Consider the following 15288-nt stretch of genomic DNA (forward strand, 5'->3'; position numbering starts at 1 on the left):
ACATTTGCATAATAAAAAGAGAGAGAAGCATTTCATGCCTACTGTCAGAAGCACTGGAGGCTTCTTGTGCTCATTCAGCTTTACGCCCTCTGTGAGCATTCTCCATTTTCCTTTTTGCCGTGCTCCTCAGCTTTCATGTCCCTTTGCAGAAGGCCCCCTTCTTTCTTATAAAGTGAAGGCTTTGGTCTATACCCCACTTACAGCACATAGAAAATGGAGTAAACACAAATACTTATTACAGTCAAACATACACAGTCAGGGCAGACACAAAACACACACACAATCAAGGCAGAGGCACATATACAGTTAAGCCAGCCATACATGGTGCCTGCTAAACCAGCCGAGGTTCGAATCATGTACAGGCAGGCTGAATGTACCCAAGTTGATCAAGCAGTTTGGGTACAACAAGCCTACTGGATTTTACATGCTAGCGGCTGTTGAAGCCGCTAGCAATAATCACTGTGTTCTGCTGGCGGGGATGGCGTCTTCCACCCCGCCAGGAGACCACAAAGGCTCTGCAGGAGGGATTCTGTGGTCAACACTGTCTGAGTTGATGGGGGAATCGCTCCGTCTCTGGCCAGCCTTGGAGCAGACACACACAGAACAACCTCATTAAGAGCACACAAGCAGACATACACAACATACAGGGAATTTAATGTCAGATCACACAAATAATTCTTCTTATTAATGTTTTTAACAAACATTGTATGAAAGTACAGAGCCATGTGAAGAGCATTTGGTGGCACCTAGGGCTCTAGCCATTTAACTTGAAGAGTTCCAGGATTCATGTTTCACAGGGAAGAAACTAGATTTTCAGCTACCTCTAATGCCTCGTACACACGTAACGATTATCGGCCGACTGACCGGCCGTCTTTTGTCCAGTGTTGTTGTGTTGGTTGAAATGTGCTCTAAACTGCACACGAATTTTCTCAGCCAACAAAAATCTACTTCAGAAGTGATGTCATGTGCTGGTTTACTTTCCGTGTGTTTTTCCTTCTCTGAGCATGCCCAGTCTTGCTCATCAGATTTTTGTCTGCCAAAATCTGTACTGACTGGCGGAAAATCGGCCGCTCTGTTGACGGCCAACAAAAATTTTATAGCCTGCACACCAGATTTTGTTCGGCCGAAAAGTCGGAGTCGGTTGTCGGAAGCATCATACTAACAAGCCAAAAATCGGCCGATCGGACTTTGGCCGAAAATTCACGGCCAACAATCGTTGCGTGTGTACGAGGCATAAGATTTGTAATTGCCTGGATTTGGTCCTGGAGCCCAGAAGCTTTGTATAATATTGGGTGAGATGAAGTCCCCAACCCTGGGTCCACGATCTGATGATGACCAGAGCAGTCTGTGCAGATTTGAAAAGCCTTCATATTACGGGAATGGACTAGTGTAGAAAAATAGCATGGCGATGGGCACTGTCCCTAGGAGCATGTACCAATGCAAAAATAAATAAATAAAATTAAATTCACCCAGGTGCTGTGATTTTCTAAACGCTACAGCAATAGTAACATTTATCTAGGAAAAAATATTTAAAATCATCTGAAAATTACATTTCATTGCTGTCTTCTGTTTTTTTTTTTTTTTTTAACCACTTAAGCCCCGGAAGATTTTACCCCCTTCCTGACCAGGGCCTATTTTGTGATTCGGCACTGCGTGATTTTAACGGACAATTGCGCGGTCGTGCGATGCTGTACCCAAATGAAATTGACGTCCTTTTTTTACCACAAACAGAGCTTTCTTTTGGTGGTATTTGATCACCTGTGCGATTTTTTGATCATGCGCTATAAACAAAAAAAGAGCGACAATTTTGCAAAAATAACAATATTTTTCACATTTTTTCAAATGGAATTCCCCAAAAAAAAAATGTAAAAATCAAAATTTTTTAACATTTTAGGCCAATTTGTTTTCTGCTACATATGTTTGGTAAAAAAAAATCGCAATAAGCGTATTTTGATTGGTTTGCGCAAAAGTTATTGCGTTTACTAACTAAGGGAAAGATTTTTGTCATTTTTTTTTTAACGAGTAAGGACTGCGACATTGCAGCGGACAGATCGGACTCTTGACTGACATTTTTGACACTTTTGGGGGTACCAGTGACATTACTACAGTAATCAGTGCTATACATATGCACTGTTACTGTAAAAATGACACTGGCAGGGAAGGGGTTAACTTTATTGGAGAAGGAGGGGTTAAGTGTGTCCCTAGGGGCGTGCTTCTAACTGTAAAGGGGCGTGGCTTTTCATGTAACAGCAGAGATCTATGGTCCTACATAGCAGGACCGTATGATCTGTGCTGTTACACAAGGGAGAATGACAGGCGGCTTTGTTTACATTAGCCGCCTGCCTTTCTCCCTCTGTAACTGACGATCGCGAGTGACCGGCGGACATCGGGTCCGCCGGTCACACGCGCATGGATCCCAGTGAGCGAGCGGGGGCGGAAACGCGCCTCCGTTGGCATGCACTCGCCCCCTATTGGCTCGCAGGTGAGTGACGTACGGGTACGTCACTTTGCCTGCACTGGGCTGACCGCCACAGTATATGTACTTGCGGCGGTCGGCAAGCGGTTAATAAAAAAAAGTGCACAAAACTCGCCAAAGATCTGTTATGTATTTTGGGTGACCTTTGGAGGGGTCTGTTTGCTGTTTTGAAATGTCATTTTCCAATGAAATGTAATTTTCCCACAATTTAAACTGTATTTTTTTTTCTTTGTAAATATCACATTTGATGTAGCACATCCTACAGTAGGAAAAAAAAAAAAATGCATAGAGCATAGATTTTAAGGTTGTACCTCAAGCAAAAAAAAAAAAAAATTGTTCTTCCAGGAAAACCATATTAGACCTGAATTTTATAGCAAACAGGTATAGCAATAATGTGCTGTTGTTAATATTATTATTAATATTATTATACAGGATTTATTTAGACGCAACAGTTTGCGCAGTGCTTTACAACATTAGGGCAAACAATGCAGTTACAATACAATTCAATACTGGAGGAATCAGAGGCCCTGCTCGTTAGAACTTACAATCTAAAATGGGATGACTGGTCCATGGACAGAATTTAAAGAGTCATTCTAGGCAACAAAATAAATCAGTCAATTAATATCACTTTCCAGGAAACTTTGTAGCTGGGTTAAAGTTCAATAGTCCACTCATGTTACCTTATGGTCTATTGACATTTTTGCGGTGCACATACTCATGTAATGTTAAGGTTCATTCAGCTATATGCCACCAGCGTCGACGTCACAAGCCGGATTTAACGTACCGCTTGCTAGCGGTTATTGGATTTTAAACTGAAGGTCCTTTTATGCTCTTGCGTGTGGTGAGTGCATTTAATTTTAAATAAACTTTTACATTGGAACATACTGCACCATGGTCTTTCCCTGTCTCTATATTTCATGTTTGAGAGGGACGCTACATGGTTGATCCTGTCCTTGGGAGGAGATCCATGAATCCTAGGAGCTTCTGATAACACTTTTGGGAATCTGACCGTCCTGCTTTGAGCAAAAACGTTTAGCGACCTTTGTGAGAGCATTGGTCACCTGTATCTGGTAAGAGGCCAATCGGTCACTATACGTGTGGTGGAGGTTCTCACTATTTCAAGTACCTAGTAGACGGATTTCCTCACTTACCATGGTGTATTGGTGGATCGGACTGTTCCATATCATTATTATTCTCAATTGAATTTATGTCTCCATATATACACAGGATTTTATTTACAGCGCTGCATTTTATATCTCATTCAGCTATATGTGCCCTATGTAATTTTCTGCAACCATATTCCCGAGTGATCCTCACATATATGTGAGGAACCACTGATGTCACAGCACATTGCCTTTCATGGTCCCAGCCAACATAAGAAACAAGGCATTTTGCTTTGTCTATGCATTGGGGCTGTGTTGGAAATAGTGGCCAATATAGCTCCAACACATGTGTTGGTATGGCGATCTGCCAATTTTTCCGTTCAACCTGCTGGGTTAAATGAAAAAAAAAATGAGAATGTACCCAGCTTTACAGAATTGAACATGTGAACACATGTTCACATCTTTGAAAGTTTGCAAGTTGAATGTTCGTATGTAGGGGACATATTGTAAGCAGTAAAATGCTCAAGTGTGAATGTGGGCAAAATTTGATCTTTCATATCAAGTGTCTCACATTACGTTACAAACAATACATACAACACTTTACCTTTCCATATCTTTATTAAATAAATGTTTTGAAAAAAAAACAAAGTATTAATAAAAGTGACTCTCTAGGGTAATTGCTTTGTTCAAAAAAGGGGGTCATTTCCAAATATTTGTGGATTAACCTGCTACATATATCAATCAGACAATTTTGCTTACCTGTTCTTATAAACATAAATCTGTAAAAGTGAAAGCTTTATCAAAAGGGATTTCAAAGGGTGCCAGAAAAAAAAATTGTTGTTGACAGAAGACTAAAAAAGAATACAAGGGTTTTTTTTTTTTAAAGCTTTCACCTCAATTATGGCGCTTTTCCACTGCATGGAACCGTACCGGTTCGGCACGCTTTTGTGCTTTTGCACTGCGGTACCGCATGGTATAGGGTCGGAACGTACGGTACGGTATAGGTTTGCTTTTCCACTGCATGGAACCGAACGGTACGGTACGGTACGGCTCTGAAAAAACAGTACCTACTCGATTGTGGTTCCAACAGGTACCAAACTGGTACCATATCCCACAATCCTTTGCATGCAGTCACTACTAGCCACTGATTGGTCAGAGAATCCCACCCACCCCGTTGTTATCCCACCCACTTAACTTTAGTACTACTTTAGTGGAAAAGCAAACCTATACCGTACCGTACCGAACCGTTCCGACACTATACCATGCGGTACCGCAGTGGAAAAGCAAACCGGGCCAAGCAGGGCCGAGTAGAGCCGAGCCGGTACTAGCCGGTACTTGCAGTGGAAAAGTGCCACTAGTCTACAGTCAAGTAGATAAATGGCCCACTCTTGAATTGAGTGTAAGCTTAGTACATACCAACTCCTCAAACAAATATAAAGAAGTCTACAGTGACAATTAATTATCTATAGGCAACCCCTAATCACCTAATAAGGTCTATGTTTATTTTTCCATAAGAAAAACAGCAAGAGTGGAGTTTATAGGAGCTTAGGAAGCAGAAAACCACTACTTTCAGAAAAAAAAAAAATAAATTGTTGTCCCTATCACATTTGCTGAAGACCGCTTACAGTATATACTCAAGTATAAGCCAATCCAAATATAAGCCGAGGCACCTAATTTTACCACAAAAAACTGGGAAAACGTATTGACCCGAGTATAAGCCTAGGGTGGGAAATGCAGCAGCTACTGGACCATCCACCAGACCCAAAACAGGGGCTGCGGTCATGGTACAGGAGATGCAGGGCTGTGGGCATGGTACAGGAGATGGTATAGGCATGGTACAGGAGATGGTTCAGGCATGGTACAGGAGATGGTTCAGGCATGGTACAGGAGATGCAGGGCTGTGGGCATGGTACAGGAGATGGTATAGGCATGGTACAGGAGATTGTACAGGCATGGTACAGAAGATGGTACAGGAGATGGTACAGGCATGGTACAGGAGATGGTACAGGCATGGTACAGGAGATGGTTCAGGCATGGTACAGGAGATGGTACAGGCATGGTACAGGAGATAATACAGGCATGGTACAGGAGATGGTATAGGCATGGTACAGGAAATTGTACAGGCATGGTACAGGAGATGGTACAGGCATGGTACAGGAGATGGTACAGGCATGGTACAGGAGATGGTACAGGCATAGTACAGGAGATGGTACAGGAGAAGGTACAGGAGATGCAGGGCTGCCGACATAGTACATGAGATGCAGTGCTGCGGGCATAGTACAGGAGAATCTCCTGTACCATGCCCGCAGCACTGCATCTTCTAAGGAAATGCAGGGGCTGCAGAGAAGTCTCACTTACCTTTCGGTGAGGCGCTTTACATTTAAAAATGGCGCCACCCGGTGCCAAAACAACACTGCACATTTGCCGTCTGCCCAGGAATAGCTGGACGTGTACGTGCTTTCCCGAGCGGCGGCGGCGCATGCGCACTGCACCGGAAGAAGGGTAAGTGAGACCGTGACTCGGGTATAAGCTGGGGGGGGGGGGCTTTTTCAGCATAAAATAAGTGCTGAAAAAGTTGGCATATACTCGAGTATATACGGTAGATGTTCCACATCCCTACTGTAATTTTCATCTATGGGCAAATGAGCCAAAAGCTGAAATATTTCATACAGTAAATAGTAAAAATTCTGAATCTTTAGTGGATAATTTTTAAATGCATTTACCTAATATCACACCAAACTAACTTAATTCTTTCACTGCAAAGCATATGCTGTATGTACAGACATTTATTCAGCCTTAAAGTGGAAGCCACATCTCATTCGTTAGGTGGGCTGGGTGTCTTCTACTTTAAATTAAATCTCCAAACTTATATATAATGTATATATAACGTTTTATAGAAGATAACATAATTATGTTGGCTCTGATACATAAAGTATGGGTATTTCTTTAGAAGACAAGGCAAAAACCGGTGTATCAAATATTTGTTTTCATACGTCTTCATATAGAAAATTTGTGAATGCCAGATACTTTAGAGAAATGTAGCCAAATCTCTCTATTCTATATTGCTTGCCTAGCGCTAGAAGTGGTTCTGTTAGTCTTAAGCAAAAATAAGATAATTAAAGCATCTACTCTAGTTGGCATATATCGCTATGTGCTAAAACAATTACCTTTAGGATGAATAGACCATTATTGTCTTTAATTTCAAATTGTCTTTAAACCAGGTCAGTTTCACAAGAAAATCACGTAATGGATGTTGTATTATTATTTAAACAAATTCTGAAATAAAGCAAAATGCTTATATTAATATGCTGTGATAAACCAATCTATTTGCGTGCTGTATATAATTTCTACAGGAGTGGCTTAGTGAGTGTAAGGAGGAAAATGACAGAATCAGGAAAGTATAGCTCAGTAAGCCTAACTTTTTGAGTGCAAAATATCTGAAGGTTTACTAAGTAATGCTGGGCAGAAAAAAAATTGTATAAAATGATGTAATAGCTTGGGTTAATGAGAGATGGGATAAATTAGACTTTGTTTCAATAGCAAATGGAGCTTGTTTGTGCATTCAGCCAGTGGCGGAGCCAGAGGGCTAGCTGGGGTGTCAATTGCCACCCCAGACAAAGACCTTGCCACCCCTGTTGCCACCCCGCTCGCTGAAACATTACACTCTGCTGCACAGCGCAGCGGACAGCCCACACAGTCTCAGCCCGGTCCGTGCAGCTCAGCTGCAGGCTGATAAATGGACATTCTGTCTGAGAGTCGGGTGTACTGTAAACTATCGGCAGTACACCGGCCGATCTGCTGACCCAGTACAGTGATGGGGGAGGAGCTGCAATTCTGATTGGTTGTGATGCTGAATCTGAATGAGAATGGATGTCACAGGAGACACGTGGAGCAGAGAGGGAGCCGAGAGAGACAGCAATGCAGGGGGAACAGAGTGCACAGTGACAGCAAGTAAGTGTCACTGAATCTATTCCCCACCACCACTGCTGATTTAATCCATTCCTAGCACTGACACCCATCCAATCCATCCCCCCAGCCCTGACACTCACCCCCCCTCCCTAGCCCTCACACCCATCCCATCCATCCCCCCCAGCCCTGACACTCACCCCCCCCCCTCCCTAGCCCTGACACCCATCCCATCCATCCCCCCCAGCCCTGACACTCACCCCCCCCTCCCTAGCCCTCACACCCATCCCATCCATCCCCCCCAGCCCTGACATTCACCCCCCCCTCCCTAGCCCTGACACCCATCCCATCCATCCCCCCCAGCCCTGACACTCACCCCCCCCCTCCCTAGCCCTGACACCCATCCCATCCATCCCCCCCAGCCCTGACACTCACCCCCCCCCTCCCTAGCCCTGACACCCATCCCATCCATCCCCCCAGCCCTGACACTCACCCCCCCTCCCTAGCCCTCACACCCATCCCATCCATCCCCCCCAGCCCTGACACTCACCCCCCCCCTCCCTAGCCCTGACACCCATCCCATCCATCCCCCCCAGCCCTGACACTCACCCCCCCCCCTCCCTAGCCCTCACACCCATCCCATCCATCCCCCCCAGCCCTGACACTCACCCCCCCCTCCCTAGCCCTGACACCCATCCCATCCATCCCCCCCAGCCCTGACACTCACCCCCCCCCCTCCCTAGCCCTGACACCCATCCCATCCATCCCCCCAGCCCTGACACTCACCCCCCCTCCCTAGCCCTCACACCCATCCCATCCATCCCCCCCAGCCCTGACACTCACCCCCCCTCCCTAGCCCTGACACCCATCCCATCCATCCCCCCCAGCCCTGACACTCACCCCCCCCCTCCCTAGCCCTCACACCCATCCCATCCATCCCCCCCAGCCCTGACACTCACCCCCCCCCTCCCTAGCCCTGACACCCATCCCATCCATCCCCCCCAGCCCTGACACTCACCCCCCCCTCCCTAGCCCTGACACCCATCCCATCCATCCCCCCCAGCCCTGACACTCACCCCCCTCCCTAGCCCTGACACCCATCCCATCCATCTCCCCCAGCCCTGACACTCACCCCCCACTCCCTAGCCCTGACACCCATCCAATCCATCCCCCCAGCCCTGACACTCACCCCCCCCCCTCCCTAGCCCTCACACCCATCCCATCCATCCCCCCCAGCCCTGACACTCACCCCCCCTCCCTAGCACTGACACCCATCCATCCCCCCCAGCCCTGACACTCACCCCCCTCCCTAGCCCTGACACCCATCCCATCCATCCCCCCCAGCCCTGACACTCACCACCCCTCCCTAGCCCTGACACCCATCCCATCCATCCCCCCAGCCCTGACACTCACCCCCCCTCCCTAGCCCTCACACCCATCCCATCCATCCCCCCCAGCCCTGACACTCACCCCCCCCCTCCCTAGCCCTGACACCCATCCCATCCATCCCCCCCAGCCCTGACACTCACCCCCCCCCCTCCCTAGCCCTCACACCCATCCCATCCATCCCCCCCAGCCCTGACACTCACCCCCCCCTCCCTAGCCCTGACACCCATCCCATCCATCCCCCCCAGCCCTGACACTCACCCCCCCCCTCCCTAGCCCTGACACCCATCCCATCCATCCCCCCAGCCCTGACACTCACCCCCCCTCCCTAGCCCTCACACCCATCCCATCCATCCCCCCCAGCCCTGACACTCACCCCCCCTCCCTAGCCCTGACACCCATCCCATCCATCCCCCCCAGCCCTGACACTCACCCCCCCCCTCCCTAGCCCTCACACCCATCCCATCCATCCCCCCCAGCCCTGACACTCACCCCCCCCCTCCCTAGCCCTGACACCCATCCCATCCATCCCCCCCAGCCCTGACACTCACCCCCCCCTCCCTAGCCCTGACACCCATCCCATCCATCCCCCCCAGCCCTGACACTCACCCCCCTCCCTAGCCCTGACACCCATCCCATCCATCTCCCCCAGCCCTGACACTCACCCCCCACTCCCTAGCCCTGACACCCATCCAATCCATCCCCCCAGCCCTGACACTCACCCCCCCCCCCCTCCCTAGCCCTCACACCCATCCCATCCATCCCCCCCAGCCCTGACACTCACCCCCCCTCCCTAGCACTGACACCCATCCATCCCCCCCAGCCCTGACACTCACCCCCCTCCCTAGCCCTGACACCCATCCCATCCATCCCCCCCAGCCCTGACACTCACCACCCCTCCCTAGCCCTGACACCCATCCCATCCATCCCCCCCAGCCCTGACACTCACCCCCCCCTCCCTAGCCCTGACACCCATCCAATCCATCCCCCCCAGCCCTGACACTCACCCCCCCCTCCCTAGCCCTGACACCCATCCAATCCATCCCCCCCAGCCCTGACACTCACCCCCCCCTCCCTAGCCCTCACACCCATCCCATCCATCCCCCCCAGCCCTGACACTCACCCCCCCTCCCTAGCCCTGACACTCATCCCACCCATCCCCCCCAGCCCTGACACTCACCCCCCCTCCCTAGCCCTGACAATCATCCCATCCATCCCCCCCAGCCCTGACACTCACCCCCCCCCTCCCTAGCCCTGACACCCATCCCATCCATCCCCCCCAGCCCTGACACTCACCCCCCCCTCCCTAGCCCTGACACCCATCCCATCCATCCCCCCCAGCCCTGACACTCACCCCCCCCTCCCTAGCCCTGACACCCATCCCATCCATCCCCCCAGCCCTGACACTCACCCCCCCTCCCTAGCCCTGACACCTATCCCATCCATCCCCCCCAGCCCTGACACTCACCACCCCCCTCCCTAGCCCTGACACCCATCCCATCCATCCCCCTAGCCCTGACACTCATCCCACCCATTCCCCCAGCCCTGACACTCATCCCACCCCTCCCTAGCCCTGACACTCATCCCACCCATCCCATCCCCCCCAGCCCTGATACTCATCCCATCCATCCCCAGCCCTGTCACTCATCCCAACCCCTCTCCCCAGCCCTGACACTCATCCCATCCATCCCTAGCCCTGACACTCATCACCCCCCCCCCAGCACTGCCGCTCATCCCCCTTCCCCACCAGCACTGTCACAATTGCATGCTCCAGGATTCCCATACAGCCACCTGCACACCTGACTAGGAGGGGGTGACATATAAAGGAACCAATTTTCTAACAGCTAAAAGGCTGCAGGTGGAAAATAAAGGGGGTCTATTCCTCTATATGCCACCCCTCCTATCCACCGCCTGCTGCCCCAAGCTCTTGTGCCCGCAAAAAAAATGTAAAAAAATAAAATTGTGAAAAAATAAATAAACTGGTAAAAAATAAAATAACTAAAATAAAAAAAATGACACCAGTCGCTGAACTACCAGGGTCCCAAAAGTTGCACTTGTGACCGGGCCCTAGCATTTTGCCAATGGCTGGGGGTCAGGGGGGCCCTTTATGGTGTCTTGCACCCGGGCCCAGAAGGTTCTAGTTACGCCTCTGACTCATTGGCTGTGCTGAACGATAGAGCATGGGCGCCTCCGCGCCTGCAGCTAGTTCTCCTGACTGTGACTGAGCGGTGAGCAGCAGCGGCGCCGTGAGCAGCTGCACAGCTAACCAATCACGCGTGCCTGCACACCTGATTGGTTCGCTGTGCCGCTACTCACGACGTGATTGGTTCGCTGTGCCGCGCTCACCGCTCGGTCATGAAGAGTACTAGCTGCGGGCCGGGCAGACAAAGACTGAACATGTGGGATGGATGTGTCTGTGTCAGGCTGTGTTCTTCTTCTACCTTAGGACGGTAAGTCTCTCTGGTCTCTTTATTGAAGGGGACATGGCATGCTGGTTACTACATTTATGGGGGAGTACGCTGGTTACTACATTTATGGGGGAGTACGCTGGTCACTACATTTATGGGGGAGTACGCTGGTCACTACATTTATGGGGGAGTACGCTGGTCACTACATTTATGGGGGAGTACGCTGGTCACTACATTGATGGGAGGGTACGCTGGTCACTACATTGATGGGGGGCATGCTGGTCACTACATTGATGGGAGGGTACTCTGGTCACTACATTGATGGGGGGCATGCTGGTCACTACATTGATGGGGGGCATGCTGGTCACTACAAAAGGTAGGCAAGAGACTACTACTGTAGTACTGTCTGACTGTACTAGTGACTGAGTAGTGAGAAGTCTGTAAAGGAAAGGGGATCTATCTTATGGGGAACCTGCCCTTGTCCAATGCCTGGTCTGCTGACTGTAAGGGGGATCTATATGGGGGACCTCACCTCACCCTGGCCTGCTGTAAGGGGGGATCTATATGGGGGACCTCACCTCACCCTGGCCTGCTGTAAGGGGGGATCTATATGGGGACCTCACCTCACCCTGGCCTGCTGTAAGGGGGATCTATATGGGGGTCCTCACCTCACCCTGGCCTGCTGTAAGGGGGGATCTATATGGGGACCTCACCTCACCCTGGCCTGCTGTAAGGGGGGATCTATATGGGGACCTCACCTCACCCTAGCCTGCTGTAAGGGGGGATCTATATGGGGGTCCTCACCTCACCCTGGCCTGCTGTAAGGGGGGATCTATATGGGGACCTCACCTCACCCTGGCCTGCTGTAAGGGGGGATCTATATGGGGACCTCACCTCACCCTGGCCTGCTGTAAGGGGGATCTATATGGGGGTCCTCACCTCACCCTGGCCTGCTGTAAGGGGGGATCTATATGGGGACCTCACCTCACCCTGGCCTGCTGTAAGGGGGGATGTATATGGGGGACCTCACCTCACCCTGGCCTGCTGTAAGGGGGGATCTATATGGGGACCTCACCCTGGCCTGCTGTAAGGGGGAATCTATATGGGGGTCCTCACCCTGGCCTGCTGTAAGGTAGGATCTATATGGGGGACCTCGCCTCACCCTGGCCTGCTGTAAGGGGTTTCTATATGGGGGACCAGGTCCCCCATATAGATCTCCCCCCTTACAGCAGGCCAGGGTGAGGCGAGGTCCCCCATATAGATCCTACCTTACAGCAGGCCAGGGTGAGGCGAGGTCCCCCATATAGATCCTACCTTACAGCAGGCCAGGGTGAGGCGAGGTCCCCCATATAGATCCCCCTTACAGCAGGCCAGGGTGAGTTGAGGTCCCGTCCCCCATATTGATCTCCCCCTTTACAGTAGGCCAGGGTGAGGTCCCCTGACCTCACCTCACCCTGGCTTGCTGTAGGGGGAATCTATATGGGGGACGGGACCTCACCTTACCCTGGCCCACTGTACAGGGGGAGGTCTATATGGGGGACGTGTTGCTGCTACACTTTTCATTGGTTAAGCTGACACGCATCTCCTTCGTGCTCCAAACGGCTCCAAAACAAAACATAACGCGGCAGCACACACAGGAAACATATTTTTAGTGTAATTGAACACTTTGTATATTGACCCCCCAAAATAATACCTTGCCACCCCTTTGCCACCCCTGTTTTTAAAGTCTAGCTCCGCCACTGCATTCAGCTTGTGTTTGAAATCAATTTGAGACTTCTGAAAGCAATCACTGTTCACTAACAGGTATATTTCACCTGTAGTTGGCCACCTTTGGACCTGGCATTGACCTCCTTCCATGGGCTAATTTAGATACGCACTGGCGCCCGTAGTCTATGAATAAGCACCTTGTATATGCGGCCGCAAGGTGCTGATCAGCCTTACAAGAAAATGCTTTCAATAATATATATTTGGATTTTACTAACAGTAAGCAACACAGAAGCATTTAATACCAAGCAAAAAGGCGAAAAGGCATTTCTAGTGGTCATTGCATGCTTCGTTCCCTGGTCCAAATCATTTGGTGGAGGGGGATTATGGTGGGGTTGTTTTTCAGGGGTTGGGCTTGGCTTCTTAATTCCAGTTAAGGGAGCTTATAAGGCGTCAGCATACCAAGACATTTTGGACAGTTTCATGCTCCCAACTTTGTGGGAACAGTTTGGGCATGGCCCCTTCCTGTTCCAACGTGACTGCACACCAGTGCACAAAGCAAGGTCCATAGGGACATGGATGAGCGGGTTTGGAGTGGAGGAACTTAACTGGCCTGCACAGAGTCTTGACCTCAACTTGATATAACACCTTTGGGATGAATTAGAGCGGAGACTGCAAGCCAGATCCTCTAGTCCAAAGTCAATGCCTGACCTCACAAATGTGCTTCTGGAAAAAGGGTAAAACATTCCCATAGACACACTCCTAAACCTTGCAGGCAGCCATCCCAGAAGAGTTAAAGCTGTTATAGCTGCAAAGGGTGGGCCAACTCAATATTAAAATTTACAGACTAAGACTGGGATGCCATTAAAATTCATGTGCGTGTAAAGACAGGTGTCCCAATACTTTTGACAATATAGCGTATATGGGAAGCCTGTACAGTAAGCATTCAATATCAAGCAAAAGCTGAAAAAAATGCATTTCTAGTAGTCATTGAGGCTATCCGCCACATTAAAAGACCTATAGGAAGCCTCAGGACATGGAAAAGGGCAGAACAATGCTTGATTTTTACTAAAATCTAGATTTTCAAATAACATCAGCTATCTCAATAACTAATGGTAACCTCTGCTTATACATTAAACAATAGTAGTATTATATTCTTATTTAAAAAAAAAGCTTGTAATAACTGTGTTTATAGTGACACTTCCTCTGAGCCAGTGTAATGTACGTCAAGCATGAAGTCTCTGGAGTAAAATGTAGCTGGGACTATTTTGGAGTAAAATGCAGCTGGGGCTAATTTTTAAATGTTAGCAACTAAATGCAAACAGAAGAGCACACCTTGGTGATACCTTCCTTCTCACCTTTTTACCTAAGAAAATATAAAGTATAATGATGACTAATGTATGCTGGCAAAATCACTTTTGACTTTATTGTGAAGTAATGCTTTCAGACCTTCTCAGAGTTATGGGGGGGGGGGGGGGATTTACTAAAACTGGAGAGTGCAAAATCTGGTGCAGCTCTGCATAGAAACCAATAGGCTTCCAGGTTGTATTGCCAAAGTCTAATTGAACAAGCTGAAGTTAGAAGCTGATTGGCTACCATGTACAGCTGCACAAAATTCTGAGAGCTCCAGTTTTGGTAACTCTTCTTATATTATCTCCTATATTGGAGTCATTTTGGAGCAAAATTGCATTTTAATGTTCACTAAACACCACTGCTATCCATGCCAATCTATATTAAAGTATAAGTAAAATATTAACCACTTGAAGACCAAGCCTTTTCTGGCACTTTTTTGTTTACAAATTGAAATCAGTATTTTTTGCTTGAAAATTACTTATAACCTGCAAACATTATATATTGTTTTTTAGCAGAGACCCTAGGGAATAAAATTGCGATCATTGCAATTTTTAATGTCACACCGTATTTGCAGAGTGGTTTTTCAAATGCAATGTTTTTGGAAAAAATACATTTTAATAAATAAAAAAAACACACTAGATCCCCCTGAGGAAGACACGTAGTCCCTGTGACATCATGAGTAGGGGAGGGGCCAAGTCTATGTCGGTGAACATACTACAAGCGAGGTACTGTAATGTTCCGGTACCTATGGTACCCTTGTTCCTATATTTCTCCTCTCTTTGCGTCCCATCTTGTATATACAAAGGACGCATACACCTTTAAGACCGGATGACATCACTGCCGAGCACCGCTATGAGCGGCTATTTCAATCGCCGGTTTGCTCTCACTCATCGCTCGTTCAAACCCACATGTTCATCGCACCTACGCCTGAGAAGTCGGAGCTGCTGACATA

The 15288-nt window shown here is 48.9% G+C and overlaps 1 protein-coding gene across 1 annotated transcript in view; it reads right to left on the reverse strand.

Annotated features, from left to right (window-relative positions):
* PDE10A (phosphodiesterase 10A) overlaps positions 1–15288 on the reverse strand; it is a 796398-nt gene that overhangs the window by 534533 nt on the left and 246577 nt on the right. The gene's annotated exons all lie outside the window — the stretch shown is intronic.

Source organism: Pelophylax lessonae (assembly GCF_965119305.1).
Source record: "Pelophylax lessonae genome assembly, chromosome: 3".
Taxonomy (NCBI): Eukaryota; Metazoa; Chordata; class Amphibia; order Anura; family Ranidae; genus Pelophylax; species Pelophylax lessonae.